The sequence below is a fragment of the Mixophyes fleayi genome, chromosome 7 (genome assembly GCF_038048845.1).
Source record: "Mixophyes fleayi isolate aMixFle1 chromosome 7, aMixFle1.hap1, whole genome shotgun sequence".
In the NCBI taxonomy this organism is placed as follows: Eukaryota; Metazoa; Chordata; class Amphibia; order Anura; family Limnodynastidae; genus Mixophyes; species Mixophyes fleayi.
The window spans coordinates 104581662-104597128 of NC_134408.1; positions in this window are offsets into that span (position 1 = coordinate 104581662).

Below are 15467 nucleotides of genomic sequence, written 5' to 3' on the forward strand. Positions count from 1 at the left end.
CCTGCTGCTCCGGAGTCAATCAATGCCTGTGACTCAAAGGTCTTGGTAGCAAAGGAAATAGTCACATCAAAAGCGCAGACTTTAGATTTCATAGACGATGGAGAGGACTCCAGGGACCCTAACTTCACCTCTCCAGAACTAGTTAGGGCCTGGCATTTCCCGATCTCTTAGGGCAGGAGCTGAGGACATGAGTGGAATCAGCACAATAGATACAGAGTCTATTCTTAACTCTTCGTTTCCTCTCCTCAGAAGATAACTTGGAACGTCCAATCTCCATGGGAATCACCGCGGGTGACACTGGACGAAATTGAGGGTTAGAGCGAAAAGGTGCTTTAGCAGAAGTCGTTTTCTCAGCCTCTCTTTCACGAAATCTCATATCAACACGATGGCATAGAGAGATCAAATCTTCAAGTGACGAAGGAAGCTCTTGGGTAGTCAGTGCATCTTTAATTTTATCGGAAAGCCCCTGCCAGAAGGCGGCAACTAGGGCTTCAGTGTTCCACTGAAGTTCAGAGGCTAAGATCCTAAATTGAATGACGTACTGGCCTACAGTATGAGATCCTTGTCGCAGACGGAGGATGCTGGAAGCAGCGGAGGTCACACGACCCGGTTCATCGAACACACTTCGGAATGTAGAAATGAATTTGGCACTATCTTGTAATATTGGATCGTTCCTCTCCCACAGAGGGGAGGCCCAAGCCAGGGCTTGTCCTGAAAACAAAGAGATAAGATAGGCCACTCTGGAACGATGGGTAGAAAAATTTTGAGGTTGGAGCTCAAAATGGACTGAACATTGGTTAAGGAAACCCCTACAAGTTTTGGGGTCTCCATCGTACTTTGACGGAGTAGGCAGGTGAAGCGTGGAAGCTATAGACACCTGGGATGGCAATGGGGAAATGGAGGAAAGCACAGGAGCTTCAGTAGTAGCTGTCACAGTCTGTCCAGATGTTCCTTGGGAGGTTAATGACTGATAACACTGAAGTAACAGCTGTTGGCGGGCATCCTGTTGCTCCACACGGCTAACCAGATGTTGCAGCATCTCTTTGGCGGTAGGTTCCACATCTGGGTCTGTCATGGCCTGATCTTACTGTCACGGGCACTAGGAGTCTTTACCCAGGGATCACCAGATGGTAGGCTTACCAGAGCAATGTAGATGGTAATAGGGTACTCTGGTAGCTGGGTGATCACGGAACATGAAATGATGACCGATGAGATGCTCAGGAAAGTCTATGACTAGCAACACTGGTAATACTGAGGTAATGATACACAAGGAACTGTATGGACAAGGACACGTGAAGGTAGTCAGTGGTCTGCAATAGCAAGTTGTACCACTGCTATAGTGAGGAGGAATGTCCAACAGAAACAAGGAGGTGATGAGAGTCAGCGGTCTGCGGGTAGCAAGTTGTACCGCTGTCTGAGTGAAGGAATGGAATCCAAGTGGAGGTATCCAGGTAGTCAGTGGTCTGCGGTAGCAAGTTGTACCACTGCTATGTGAGAGGATAATGGAACAGGTGATACCGGAAACAGGGATCAGTGGTCTGACATCAGCAAGTTGTACCACTGCATATATATGTGAGGAGGTGCACGGGGGAAGACAGCAACACAGGATATACACAGGCACCTTATACACGATCCACAGTAATATGCACAATATAGGTATATATATATGTAAATGACTGATCAGGTCTGCAATCTAGAAAGTCTCTTGAAGTAGTCCAGCACAATGATAACACAGTCAATGATGGCAATAGACTCAGCGGATAGCAGACTCCAGAGAGAACCAAACACAGTCCAGCAAGATATGCAATACACAGCACAGTCAATGAGAAGTATGCATACCGTGGTTCAGCAGTAGCAGTCAGATGGGATTGCAGCGGTACCTGAGCGGCTGGAGGCCGACTGGATAGGAAGTCCCTGGATAGGAGAAGCAGCGGTCTAGCAGGTGCAGCGCACAGGTGAGTAGACCGACAGGGACACGAATCCACAGGAGTCAGCAACATGTGGAACTGGACTCATAGGAAACCCAGGAGAATGGAGATGATCCAGCAGAGGGTAGTAGAAGAGATACAAATCCAATGCTGACAGGAGGGTAGAGGCCAGTGGAACACGTGAAGGCGTGGAGAGTGGATCAGCAGGAGATGGACGATAGCGCTGACCACAGCGGCAGGACTCAGCGGCACACGGAGGTAACCAGTAGCAACCACAGGAACCAACAGCGATGGGAAACAGGAGTGCAGCGCAGGGCAGGAGCTGTAGATCACGAAGGGTAGCAGATGGTAATGAAAAGCGGCAGTCTCGAGGAAGCCACAGCAGAGATGAGATGAGAGTGTAGTGCACGGAGGCAGCGGATAGTAATCAGCTGGCAGTCACGATGTTGAACACAGGCGAGTTGCAAGCAGGAGACTGTAGTGCACAGAGGCAGCGGATAGTAGTCAGCTGGCAGTCACGATGTTGAACACAGGCGAGTTGCGAGCAGGAGACGGTAGTGCACAGAGGCAGCAGATAGTAGTCAGCTGGCAGTCACGATGTTGAACACAGGCGAGTTGCAAGCAGGAGACTGTAGTGCACAGAGGCAGCGGATAGCAGTCAGCTGGCAGTCACGATGTTGAACACAGGCGAGTTGCAAGCAGGAGACTGTAGTGCACAGAGGCAGCGGATAGAAATCAGCAAACAGACTTGATGAGAAGCAGGTGAGTGAGGTAAAAGCTGGAGTGCACGGAGGCAGCGGATAGCAATGAGTAAACAGTCACATAGATATAAAATAACGTTGAAGTGGTGTAGAAGACTGTAGTGCACGGAGGCAGCGGATAGGAATCAGCAAACAGTCATGATGACACAGTTGATGGTAGAAGTGGTATGGAACCACAGTAGTAGAAGTGGTTTGGAAACCACAGGAATCAGCAGCACAGAATACACAAGTAATACAGGAACACCTTCAGAGACTCATGAGGAATGAGACTCCAAGATCAGGCAACGTGGTAGTGACCACAGGTGCTTAATATAGGGAGGTTGCCTGATCTGCCAATTAAGTTAAAGGGGTATACACTGAAGTATAGAAAAGGGCTGCGCATGCGCAGACCCTCAGGATGGTGGACGGCCACGGTTCCTAAATGTCCGGGAAGAGGCACTCACGGTCCGGTGAGTGACAGATGCCCTATTACATTCAAAATTTATTGTGTGTGTAGTCTTTCTACATTTTTATCTCTTGCACCTTACACTCCTTATACTACATTTTTTTGTTGTTTAATTTATCTAACCTAATTCATTTCTTATCTTTACGCACCCCATACACAGAACCCCATCCTACATAAACCCTACATACTAAACTACAATACACAAAACACCCCAAACACCTTACACTTTACTAATATCAGATATATTTATTTATTTATTTATATACATTACATATTTATATACATTGTATGCATTCCATATTTATATACAGTCTATATTTATATACATTACATATTTATTACAAAATCCTCTGTACCTTATGAAAGTTCAACAATCTCATTGTGTCCATTTTCAATCCTTTGTGTATCCCATCAAGATACCAATGTGTGAAGTAGAGACGGGACCTGGGGATCACACGTCTGGACTCATTCACTAATGCAGCCATTGCAGGTCCAGCAGCATTCTCTCCCTCACTGTGTACCTCATGCACCACCACAATCTCCTAACTTTTTACCACATTCTCACCTTCCACTTCCACACCTAGGAAACCACCATGCACAAACTTATACTGCATACATTACATATACAGTCAACTGTATTCCTGAATGGCTCAATCAAGCAACAACTTATTTATAAGCAAATCAAAGTATGATGTCATGCACCTAATTTTGTGCATGTGCATTAGGATTTTTTGGAAAATGCATGGATTTGCCGGACAAAATGGCAGAGCCTACAAGGTTGCAAAAAGTTTGCACTAGCCAATGGGAGACAAAGACCCCAGAGGCGGGGTTTAAACGCGTCTGTAAACACAGATCCACCCACTAATCAACAGTGTTACACGAGCTGGAGGAGAGCGGACTGTCCAGCGGGGATTGCCCGGGATTCATTCAATCTATGCGCTGACTCTTCACTCACGTCCGATACGAGTCGATTAGTTGTCTATGTTGGGATTCTGCATTTGATATATTTTTATTGTGATGTTTTTATAATATGTGAAATAAACCCCGAAGGTATTATGCCAGAGTTTCTCTGTATACTGTTCTCGTTGTATATACTGCGATTGGGAAAAGAGATCTGGTGTGGATCCAATATCAATTAGTGTATCCACTCCACTGTGTAAGTGATTTAGTCTATTCTTTTCTACACGTTGCAAGCGTGGTGGTGTTTGGGCTAATTATTAGTCTACACACGGTGAAGTTTGATATCCGTGGATACGGGATTTAAGCGAAAGGGTTTCTAGTTGGTTGAAATACTAATTTGGTATCTATTTACCCCTTTTTTTCTCCATCATCTACGGACCGCACCATTTGGAGAGTTTATAAAAGACATACAAAGTCCCTACATATGACATCCATTTTTTTATGTCATTTATAAAGAAAATTCCGTGATTGGACTGATAAGAAGTTTTTTATATATATGGACGTTTTGTGGACTTTGAATCTGTGATGAACTTGTTATATGCACCTTTGTACCTATTGTATTACATGTGGTAAATTGAATAAAGTGGCATTTATTAAGGTATTAGGCAGCTGTGTGTGACAGGGAGCGCTTTTTGGATTTACATATTTTATATTGCTATCTGACCTAATTTTGTGCATGTGCATTAGGATTTTTTGGAAAATGCATGGATTTGCCGGACAAAATGGCAGAGCCTACAGGGTTGCAAAGAGTTTGCACTAGCCAATGGGAGAAATTCGGCATATTAATGGCTTTCACAATGAGTCAGGATTTGGACTTTCATGTAACTAATCAGAGAAGGTGCCTTTTATTTACAAGGAATACATTAGACACTTTATGTCGGTCTCCAGTAATTTTTCAATCTTTTAATGTGTACACATGCGACTCTCATTCATATGGTTTACAGTATATCATTGTTGTGTATATGCAATAAAATTTACTTTAATTTTTTACTCTTCTAGCATCGTGCTTTGTTTTTTGCTTAGTATCAGCGCTGTCTTATTGTTTCTTATATATGCTTTCCAGTTTTATAGGGCCTCACAATCCTTGACAGCTGTGCTACTAATCAAAATGTGCATTGAAATCTATTATAATTAGAGATTAATTCTCAAGAGTGTCATTAAGCAGTATTTCTATTTTGTTTTGGTATACAGACCATACAGTGCACCAATTAGATCCTATTTTTTAGTTTTTAATTTAGTAATAAGGTAGGAACAAAAAAAAAGCCAAATAATGTGATTTTGGCAAAAAAAATAAGGATTTTAGAAAAAAAATGGGGTTTCAAAACCAAAACACGCGAGGGCAGTTTTGCCAAAACCAAAACCAAAACACGAAGTTAATCCAGATCCATAACCAAAACACGAGGTCAGTGAACATCTCTACTTACAAGAATAGCTAGTTAATAAAGATACACAAAAAGATATTTATTTCACCTATTTCTTCTCTTTAATCACATATCTTGATTTTATATCACTGTTTTTAAGAATTATATTGCAGAATAAATAGATTTTAGTTGAATTTTAATAAATAAATATTTTTATATGTGTTTTGTCTGTAATTGCACTATGATATATAAGCCTTTTGCTATTTTTTACCTTTTAACAATCTGGTCTTGGCACTCCTGTGCCCAACCCCAAACTCCAGCACTTAGACAGCCCCCACATAACATCAATAAACTCCCCACATAACATTGATACACATTACCAACTTAGCATCAATATTTTTTCCATATCACATTGATACCCCCTTCCCCAGATACTTACCTTTTATGAAGAAGCTGCTCTGGTCAAAATGTAAAGGAGGGGTGGAGAAGAAAGAAAGAGAAGAGTGAAGGGGCGTGAATGTGCTTGGAAGAAATGGATCTTTGATCTGCCATGCAATGCATTAGTGATAAACAGAGAGGGGAAAGGAACACGATCTATAATTATTGCTGTTATGATATTCAATATATCCCTCCTTAACTATAACAAAATGTCTTTTTGTTATATGTAATTTATAGGCTTTGGTATTTTAGAATAATATAGTTTTTTTGGGGGTCACTTGTTATAACTGAGTGAACTGGTAATCACCACTCCCACTTCACCAACTCCCTATACCTAAACCTAAATATAATCTCTTAACTTCTGCCAATGTGACACGATTTAAACACCAGGGGGTAAATGTATCAAGCTGAGAGTTTTTGCGGCGGGTTTGAAAAACCAATCAGATTCTAGCTATCATTTATTTAGCACAGTCACCAAAATGACAGCTAGAATCTGATTGGTTGCTATAGGCAACATCTCCATTTTTCAAACCTGCCGGAAAACTCTCAACTTGATACATTTACCCCCAGATGTTATATACAGATGTAAGTACTATTCATTTACTTTACACTATCAATAAATTACAAAGCAAACTAACATATGCCATTTCCGCTGATGGCCACTGATTTCAAGACATTAATCTATACCACAAGAATCATTATCTATATTCGATGCCAGTGACTCATAAATTGAAAATATAAATCCATCTTAATCTTCCTCTGAACTATCTAATACTGAACTTTCTATTGAGAGACTGGTTGCCTAATGAGAATCCCTTGACAACACAGTATATCATTACATCAGGACTACTTTAGAATCCAGGATATGTTTCTGTTATGAAAGGTACAAACTAATTACCTACTGTTGCATACAATTGTGAACGTGGCTGTTACAAATTTGAGAACTCATAATTCATTATGCTGTTTTCTTCAATCAATTGCTCCTTTAAGATCAACATCAATAGCATCTGTTGCTCTCTATTTTATATTTTGGTCTTATTTTAATTTTAGATAATGTTGACCTCATCTACCACGTGATACTTGCTAGCACTTATTACTGTAATAATTTTAACAATTATTATTTAAATTGGTTACAGTAAACTTTTCAATGACAACTAGACAATGAGTGCGTGATTGTTGATTTTTATGCCATGCATTAGTGGTTGGCCTGGGGCCAAAATCGATATTTCATGTTATATGCTGTTTCAGAAGATAGATAGTACTGCTGATTGTTACAATCATCATTGCGTATCATAGCACCAGCCCTCCAGCACCTGCAGGAGATACAGTTCCTAACAGGCATACCTGGGGATGTGTTCACATCTAATTATGTCACAATAACATGAATGTGTCATTATTTTACTCATCCTATGCTTGCAATGCTTCTACAGGTGGTAGGGAAGGCAGGTCTAGATACGAACATATGTATATGCATTTTTTTGTGTGCAAGTGCCGTTTGGAAAAGTTTATATTCTGTAGAAAAAGTTATATAATTCTAACTCAATTTTAGTCCCAAAGTACGTAATTAGTCTATTAAAGAGGTTGGCAATTTGATCAATTGTGTTGTATACAGGTAGCAATTTACATAGGGTAAAAAGCTGCTAAGAGAAAAGCAGAAACTAAATCTGAGCAAAAGAACTTTAAAAGTTATATGAACAGTAAGTCCTTTCTGGCAAGGAATATGATTAAGAGAGTATGATAAACTAAATTTTGCTGTTAACAGAGGGTGACTACAGATCTACATGATCAAAATAATTGTAGGGCTGGTAGCACAATTTGTGGAGGTGAAGATTTAAATTATAAGTAAAATTTGGAGAAACTCTGACTGAGAAAATGGGCAGAGGTTAATTGTATGCATTTGAAATGAAATACACTTAACCAATCGTAGAAGTGGAGATAAAAGCAGTGCCAGAGCTGAAGTTTACAGGTCCAAGCATGGCATTAGTCAGGATGAGAACCAGACCAAGTTAAAGTAAAAAGAACCTTTGAAAAATGAGACCCCACACAAGAGAAGAATCAGGGTGGCCTTCAAGATGTCAAAACACCCTGGCAAAGTAATGGGATTACTGCATGGATGGCCTTGTCCCAATGTCGTCCACTTCAGAAGTTGTGAGCTAGGGAGGGGGATATGTGATATTTGCTGCTACGTGATGCTAGTTTGCAACCTATTTATGCCCTGGAGTTTGAAATCCACCAAAACAAGAGTGAAAATGTCAGTGACGACATTCAGTAGGAGGTGGTATCCCACAAGAGGCAGGGAGGCTGAACCAGAGGTCTATTTGAAAATGAAGAAAAAAGAGAGAGAGAGAGACAGGGGTAGAGAGATAGAGAGAGAGCAAGAGTGAGAGAGACATGCATGGGGACGTAGCTCTAATTTTAGACAGTTCTTGGCTGCTCTACATCTCTTCCTATCCCCATCTAATACACGGCAATGCTGGATGCACTACTGCTAGAGGCACGCAGCTCTCCCTTTTCGAGCAGAGCCATGTGAAGCAGGATATACCTCCCAACTGTCCCTGCTGTCAGGTCAAAATCTTCATTGAGTGTGTTAGAAGAGTTGGCAGACTATCCTGCTTTCTCCTACCTGTTCTTGCTACTTTCACTACTTGTTGCTGGTGCTCATGTCCTAAACTCAGTTGTGCTTGTCTGGATCCTGGAATGTTGAGTCCCTGTTTGGAAAAGGTATGGGTATATGATATAGTTAGAAATGTAAAGTGTAATAGTGTGTAGTGTGTCGGTACACTGTGCAGGTAAGACAGTGTTTTGCACCGTATTTGGCATGAATGGTGTGCTACTCCAAACAATGGGTAGGGTGAGATTAAAGAGGTGTACCAATAAGCATGCCAGGATAGGATCGGGGGGTACACTGAGCTATATTGCAGAATACATGTGGGATGCAGATCATGAACGATAATAAATGATGCTGAATTGTATGGAAATTAAATTGAAAATGAAATCTGAAGATACAAGCCCCAACTGAGTGGTATCTGCGAGACTGATATATAAGCCTAGATGCTCTCTGCAGCTGCAGTGCCTGTATGCGATGCAATAACACCTTTGCACATGGGGATCACATTGTATGTATTGTCTCTGATGTTTCCTGGTCATGTGCAGGGTATGTAATTAAGTTGATGGTGTGTTGATCACGTTTGTCGATTAGATGACGTATCTCCTCTGGTTTGTATTGTTGCGCTGCGGTCCGTGTGCTATTGCGAGTGATGTCTATCCTCCTGGCTGGTCGTGGTGTCGCTGTAATGACAAGACCGCACGATGCGTGCCACTGATAGTCCCCTTGTTTAGGATGCAGTGCGTTGATAAGATGCCGCGGTCTTCCCTAGTGTGCTGAACCGTACTGGAAGTCGCACATGTAGGCCTCCCTCCCCCAAAGAAGCCTGATATCAAATCAAAAGCACCCACGTTTAATAATTAGGACTTCTGGCGACCAACCCAAACAGTAAATTAATGTCATTCACCATTAATAAAAATAACCATTTCCCCCAAACAGCCCAAATCTTAAAATAATAGCATTTACATTTAATAAATAAACCTATTTCTCCTTCTCCCCAAACTCAGCCACACATTCAATTAATAGCACCCAAACCACCCCAGCATTAAATGAATAGTCCCATCATCCCACCTTTATTAGGTTCGCCATAACTGCACTATTGAAATAAATATCCCCAACCTCCATCCCACCAATAAATTAAAAGCTCTCACTCTCTGCCTACTATGAAATTAATATTTTACACCCCCATCCACATCACATAAATTACCCCTCTACACTTACATTAAAATCCATTCCCCCCCTCCCCCACACTTATATTAAAAGCCCCTCCAAGCCTTTTTACTAAGGAACTTTAGTACTTATACATTAAATCCACCCACATACATTAAAAGCACATAAGAATTCCCCCTACACACACACACACACACACACACACACACACACACACACACACACACACATTCACAAACTCACACACTTAACCTCTTCATCTAGTGCTGTGTCTTGTGTCCTCCTGCTGCACATACGAGACAAGCAGGCAGTGGAGACACACAGTAGTGGGAGAGAGGGGCGGGGGCACACAGCAGGGTAGGAGGGACAGGGACACACAGCAGAGGAGAGAGGGGTGGGAACACACAGCAGGGAAGAGATGGCTGTGAACAGTGCAGACAGAAATGATCTGCACACAAGCAGCCAAGTATAGTGCCCAAGGCTGGGAGGGATGTTTACAGGCACTAGGAAACCCCCTCATTTTGCCTATGCAACTGGTTACAGATGGGTCAAAAATACACTAGTGTCCTGAATAGGGACAAGGTGTGTGTTTTATTTCTGTTATTTTACTGTACAGTAGTTGCAATTAAAGCTAGTTTATGTTCAACCTCTGAATTGCCTATTGGAGACCTGTGTTTTGCATCTAAACTCTAGTCTTTGATCAAAAGGTTGTTACCTTTGAGTCTAATCCCCTCACAATATTCACACTCATGCTTTTGTGAAGTTACTAAGTGCAGACGTTTCCCGACCATTTGTAAAACTAGAAAGTGAAATAAGAAATTCAAAGAAATGACCAGCACCACTTTTGGACCACTCCTTCTATTCATTTTAACTGAATTTTTTTATTAGGTTTTTGAGAGACTTTTAAAAGGGGTGCAGAAGAAAAGAAAGTGGGAAGGAAAAGACATTATAATGGGTGGAGGAAAGGAGGGCTACATAGTGGGTACAGAACACAACAATAAGTCATAAAACACCAATTAAAAAAGTAGTCATATCTCTGAAATGCTTTAGTAAAGTTATAGCAAAGTAATTACTCGTCTACTCTGCACACCTTCACAAACAACTGGACATGACATTGAAACATTTCTGGCTGAATAACACCTAGGAACCCAAGGATTTCGGCATTAGCAATCTGTTGAGAAGCCTGTGGCAGAGCTCCCACTCCCTCAGTTACATAGGTATGACAACTGCGCCATTTCACTAGTGGGGAGGCAGCTGCCATAGAGTATGGAACCACCAGAGTCTATTTCGAAACTAAAATTCATAGCCCTAGTTGCTATGAGAACATGGACCATCACGAATCAGATTCTAGTTATTTATTAAGTACATTCTACAAAATGACAGCTAGAATCTGATTGGTTGCTATAGGTAATATCTCCACTTTTTCAAACCTGCACTTTAGTAAGTATACCCCCAGATCTTTGCCACTTCCAGAGATATGTAACATTAATTTGTTTAGGAGGCATTCTAGACATATATTAAGCAATATTTTTCATAGCCCTAGATATTTAGAACCTGTCAAAATTATAATATTTGTAGTTTGCAATATGTGAGAGCATGGTTTAATCTCAAGTAATAATAACTGCAGGCACAATGTTTTATTTTCACCTCTGTTTCTTCATTCCAGTGCTATATTTACAGCATATATTGTGGGTTTGTTCAAATATTTTAGCAATGTGTTAACTTGCAGCAAGTTTAATCCTGGAAGAGTAAAAATATCTTACTCTGTGTACTTAGTGTTTGAAAGGCATAGGGTATATTTGTCTTAGGGCTTAGTTATTTGAATGATAAAGCATAGGGTATACTTGTCCCAGGGCTTGGTTATTTGAATTATAGTTCCTTAAAAAAAATGCCAAGTTGAACTTTGCCCCATTGGGTCTAAAACAGAATAAATTAAGCAGGAGCTTAGTGGCCTGCGGCGTGCATCATAATGATGCTCTTGCTAAATAATGCAGCTTACTATCTTTAGCATGAAGCACATCTTGGCACATTATCTTCTCATGATATTAGTTGTTCTGTGCAGACAACTGGACTAACTAAATAACTTTTTTGCCAGCTTTTACATTGTTAATTGTAAAGTAAATATCACACATTTCTTCTTTTATATGAGTAGTAAAAAATTATTTTTGGTCCCAAAGTATATAAAATATCACCCATATCTATCTATCTATCTATCTATCTATCTATCTATCTATCTATCTATCTATCTATCTATCTATCCATCCATCCATCCATCCATCCATCCATCCATCCATCCATCCATCCATCTATCTATCTATCTATCTATCTATCTATCTATCTATCTATCTATCTATAAGACTCTCTTTTTAAGTACTATTTTTGTACCTTGACATTTGTTGCAGTTAATATCAATGTTTTCTGAACATTGCAATTGAGTTTCCTAACTTAGACTTCATAACAATGAAGCTGTAGGCTGTGTTACACAATGAAGTAGCAACTGTATTGTACAATAACTTAGTTCAAAAGTAGTTAAAAGTTTTGTTTACGGTCTCCTTTTGGAATACATGGCACTCTTCACTACCTTTAACAGCAGAATAATGAAAAAGAGCTAGTGGTATCCACCTTATTGTGCAGCTGTTCAGAAATATTGAAAAATAAATGAATTAAACACGTTTATATAATAGGAATAATATATTTTCCAATTTCTCTGTCGAGCTGGGGGAACGCAAAAAAATTGCTAAATGGTAAATAAAGTTCTCACCTCATTAATGATATTGCAACAAAACTGATGAATTCCTTTTGTGACAATCTATGATCATTTTCATATGTTTACTATATTACTTAACATAGATGTTATGAGGAATAAGGACTTGAAGTCAAATATCCCAGTGCAGTTCACTCCCTTTCATAAGGTTTGCTGCCGCTCTCTTTACCTGCTTTCCAGCAATGCAACAGTTAACTATTTTTTTTATAGCAGCTAATTGCCACACCAGTTGCATGCCTTTTTAAACCTGTAACTTCTAGCTCATAATTTATGGTTATTAAATGTTTCTAGCTATTTCACAGATGTTGTTTCCTGTTTTCTGTTTGGGTGTTGTACAAATTATCGACTCTGACAAAGCCGACACACTTAAGCACTACAAATTAACCCTGAAAGCAATAACATCGATAGTATGAGAATATTGACTTTCCATATAGCAGACAGTGGGGCCTGTATAATGTAATACAGGCGGTGGGGACGGCCATTGCCGCTTTAAAAGTAGCATTTGTACTCTAGTCTATTAGAAATAAGGTCATTTCTTTATTTAGATCTTTCTCACAGTCGCATTTTAGATCTATAGATCGTTACAGCTGCCGGACAGAATGACTGCCTGCTATATGGTAAGTCTACATTCTCATTCTATCGATGTTATTGCTTTAAGGGTTAATTTGTAGTGCTTAAGTGTGTCGGCTTTGTCAGAGCCGATGACACCACTACCACCACTCTGTTTTACTTTAAGGTAAATACCTGGACTATACCCTTTGGAGTTTGCGTTTCTACAACAAGCATCTCACTTCAAGCTAAGTACCTGGATTTTTTGTTTTTACACTTATACATTATTTCAACCAGAAATCTATTGTTTACAAAGATGATTTTATGCAACCTGACACATACTGGACCTGAATAATTAAGGCACGCATCCTGGGCCAGAGATATTAAGGAAAGCAAAGTATAACTTTGCACCTGGGAAAAACCAGGTTGTATTGGAGGGGGGGTACATTTAAAATGTAGGGACAGATTTATAGTTGGGGTAGAGCATGTCCTAGATCAAATTTAAATTTCAGTGTAATAATAAAGCTATCAAGTATTTGTGTGCTAGATGAAAAAACAGCGAGTATTTAACTTATGTGCAAAATAATAAACTAGTTTGCACCCCTTGCATTGTAACATGGTTTGTCCCTTAGAACATTTATTCCTTTTTTCCCTTTACTTTCCTTAATGATTCAGGCCCACTGAGGGCATTGTACGTTTGTCTTAAGCCACACATAAATAAGTTCTGCATACTCCTTATGTCAACAAGGAAGGGATCTAAAGATACCTGTGGTGTTGAGTACAGGAGTAGGTTTACTCTGATCTATTCCAGACACTGCAGGATATGTACAATACCTATCTGAAATATACAAATATCAAAAGAATGCACAGAAAAATAAATATTAAGAATTAATGCTATCTGTCAATAATATAGTCATTTATGCTTATGCATGGACATGTTTTTATTATATACTTTCCCTTGGAAAAACATTTGGTCTTTCCTTAATGTCTACTGTAGTATGCATACGATACTGACATAACTAGGACTCCGGACTTAAGACTAGCTCTATAGCTGATGCAAGTAATACGGCAGAAAACCGAGTCATTTTAAGACGCCCAGAGCTTCATTCAGACGTGGCTGTATGCGCCTAAGCTTGGCACGCCCTCACTGTAAATTGACTACGCCCAAAACGTTCCTTCATAGCCCTGTTCCCTCTCCAAAACCAAAGACTAAAGTAAGTGTCTTTTGCATACAGAGACAGAGCTTCTTGGCATATGGGCCAGCTGTGGGCATCAACACACTGACTTTGCATTTGATAAGCACAAAACTGACAGATAAGTGCTTATTTGCCCACTGTGTCTTAGACTCTTTTTCCTATTCCACTAGTCTGTTTCTGAGCCATGGCCCGTGATTATTGTTTATAGCTCACATTATTGTTTGTTTACTATCACTCCTACCTCCAGGATTTCAATTGTGTTTTACATTTTGTATTCATTGTTTGCTTCAGCTGCTTTCAAGCCTTTGATCATTTGCCACTGGGCCTCAATATACACCACACCTACCAGTGTGTACCAAGGTTATAATAAAGCTTTTTTCTTTGCACTACTTCAAGCTATCAGTAAATTTGGTTTCTGAAGAAACTTAAAACTAGGTCAACATACACTATTGTATAAAAAGAAAGAGTTTTTGTGCCTGGTTCATTAAGGAAAGTAAAGCAAAAAAAAAGAAGTAACTTTGCACCTTGGCAAAACCATGTTGCATTGGAGGGGATTAAATTTAAAATGTGATGGCAAATTTATAGCTGTGGTATGGCAGGTCCTAGATCAACTTTATATGTCAGTATAAAAATAAATCTATCAAGTATTTGTGTGCTACATGAAAAAATAGCCGGTATTTAACTTATGTGCAAAATAATAAATTAATTTGCACCCCTTGCATTGCAACATGGTTTGTCCAGGAGAAAACCTACTCCTTTTTTGCCTTACTTTCTTTAATGAATCACACCTTCTGTGATTTAGCTGAATTAAATAATATTTACAAGAGAGTAAATCTTATGAGATAATATTATTAACCTTTATTTACATAGCACCAACATATTCTTCAGCACTTTAGGGATTTACTGATCTGCTCCTGCCTAAGTAAAAACTACAGTATAAATTTTCTACTACACAATGATACACTTGCATTAATATTAACATTCCAATATGTTTTTGAACTGTAGGAGGAAACCCATGGAAAAAGTACTCACTTAGCACTGATTTTTCAGTTTTTCATAGTGTTCCCCAATGACAAACCAATAACAGTCATAACTTCCACTGTGCTGTCATGCACTACTGCACTACTTTGATCAGTGTCACAGCTAGTTCAAGGACAAAGCGAATGAGACAACTGACTTAGTACCCAGACTAGGGAAGGTCTCCAGAGTAGCAATACTGCTAGCTTTACAAAAACTGAGGTCTGAGGGCTGCATTGACAATTTAACACATCTTTATCTACTATGTATTCA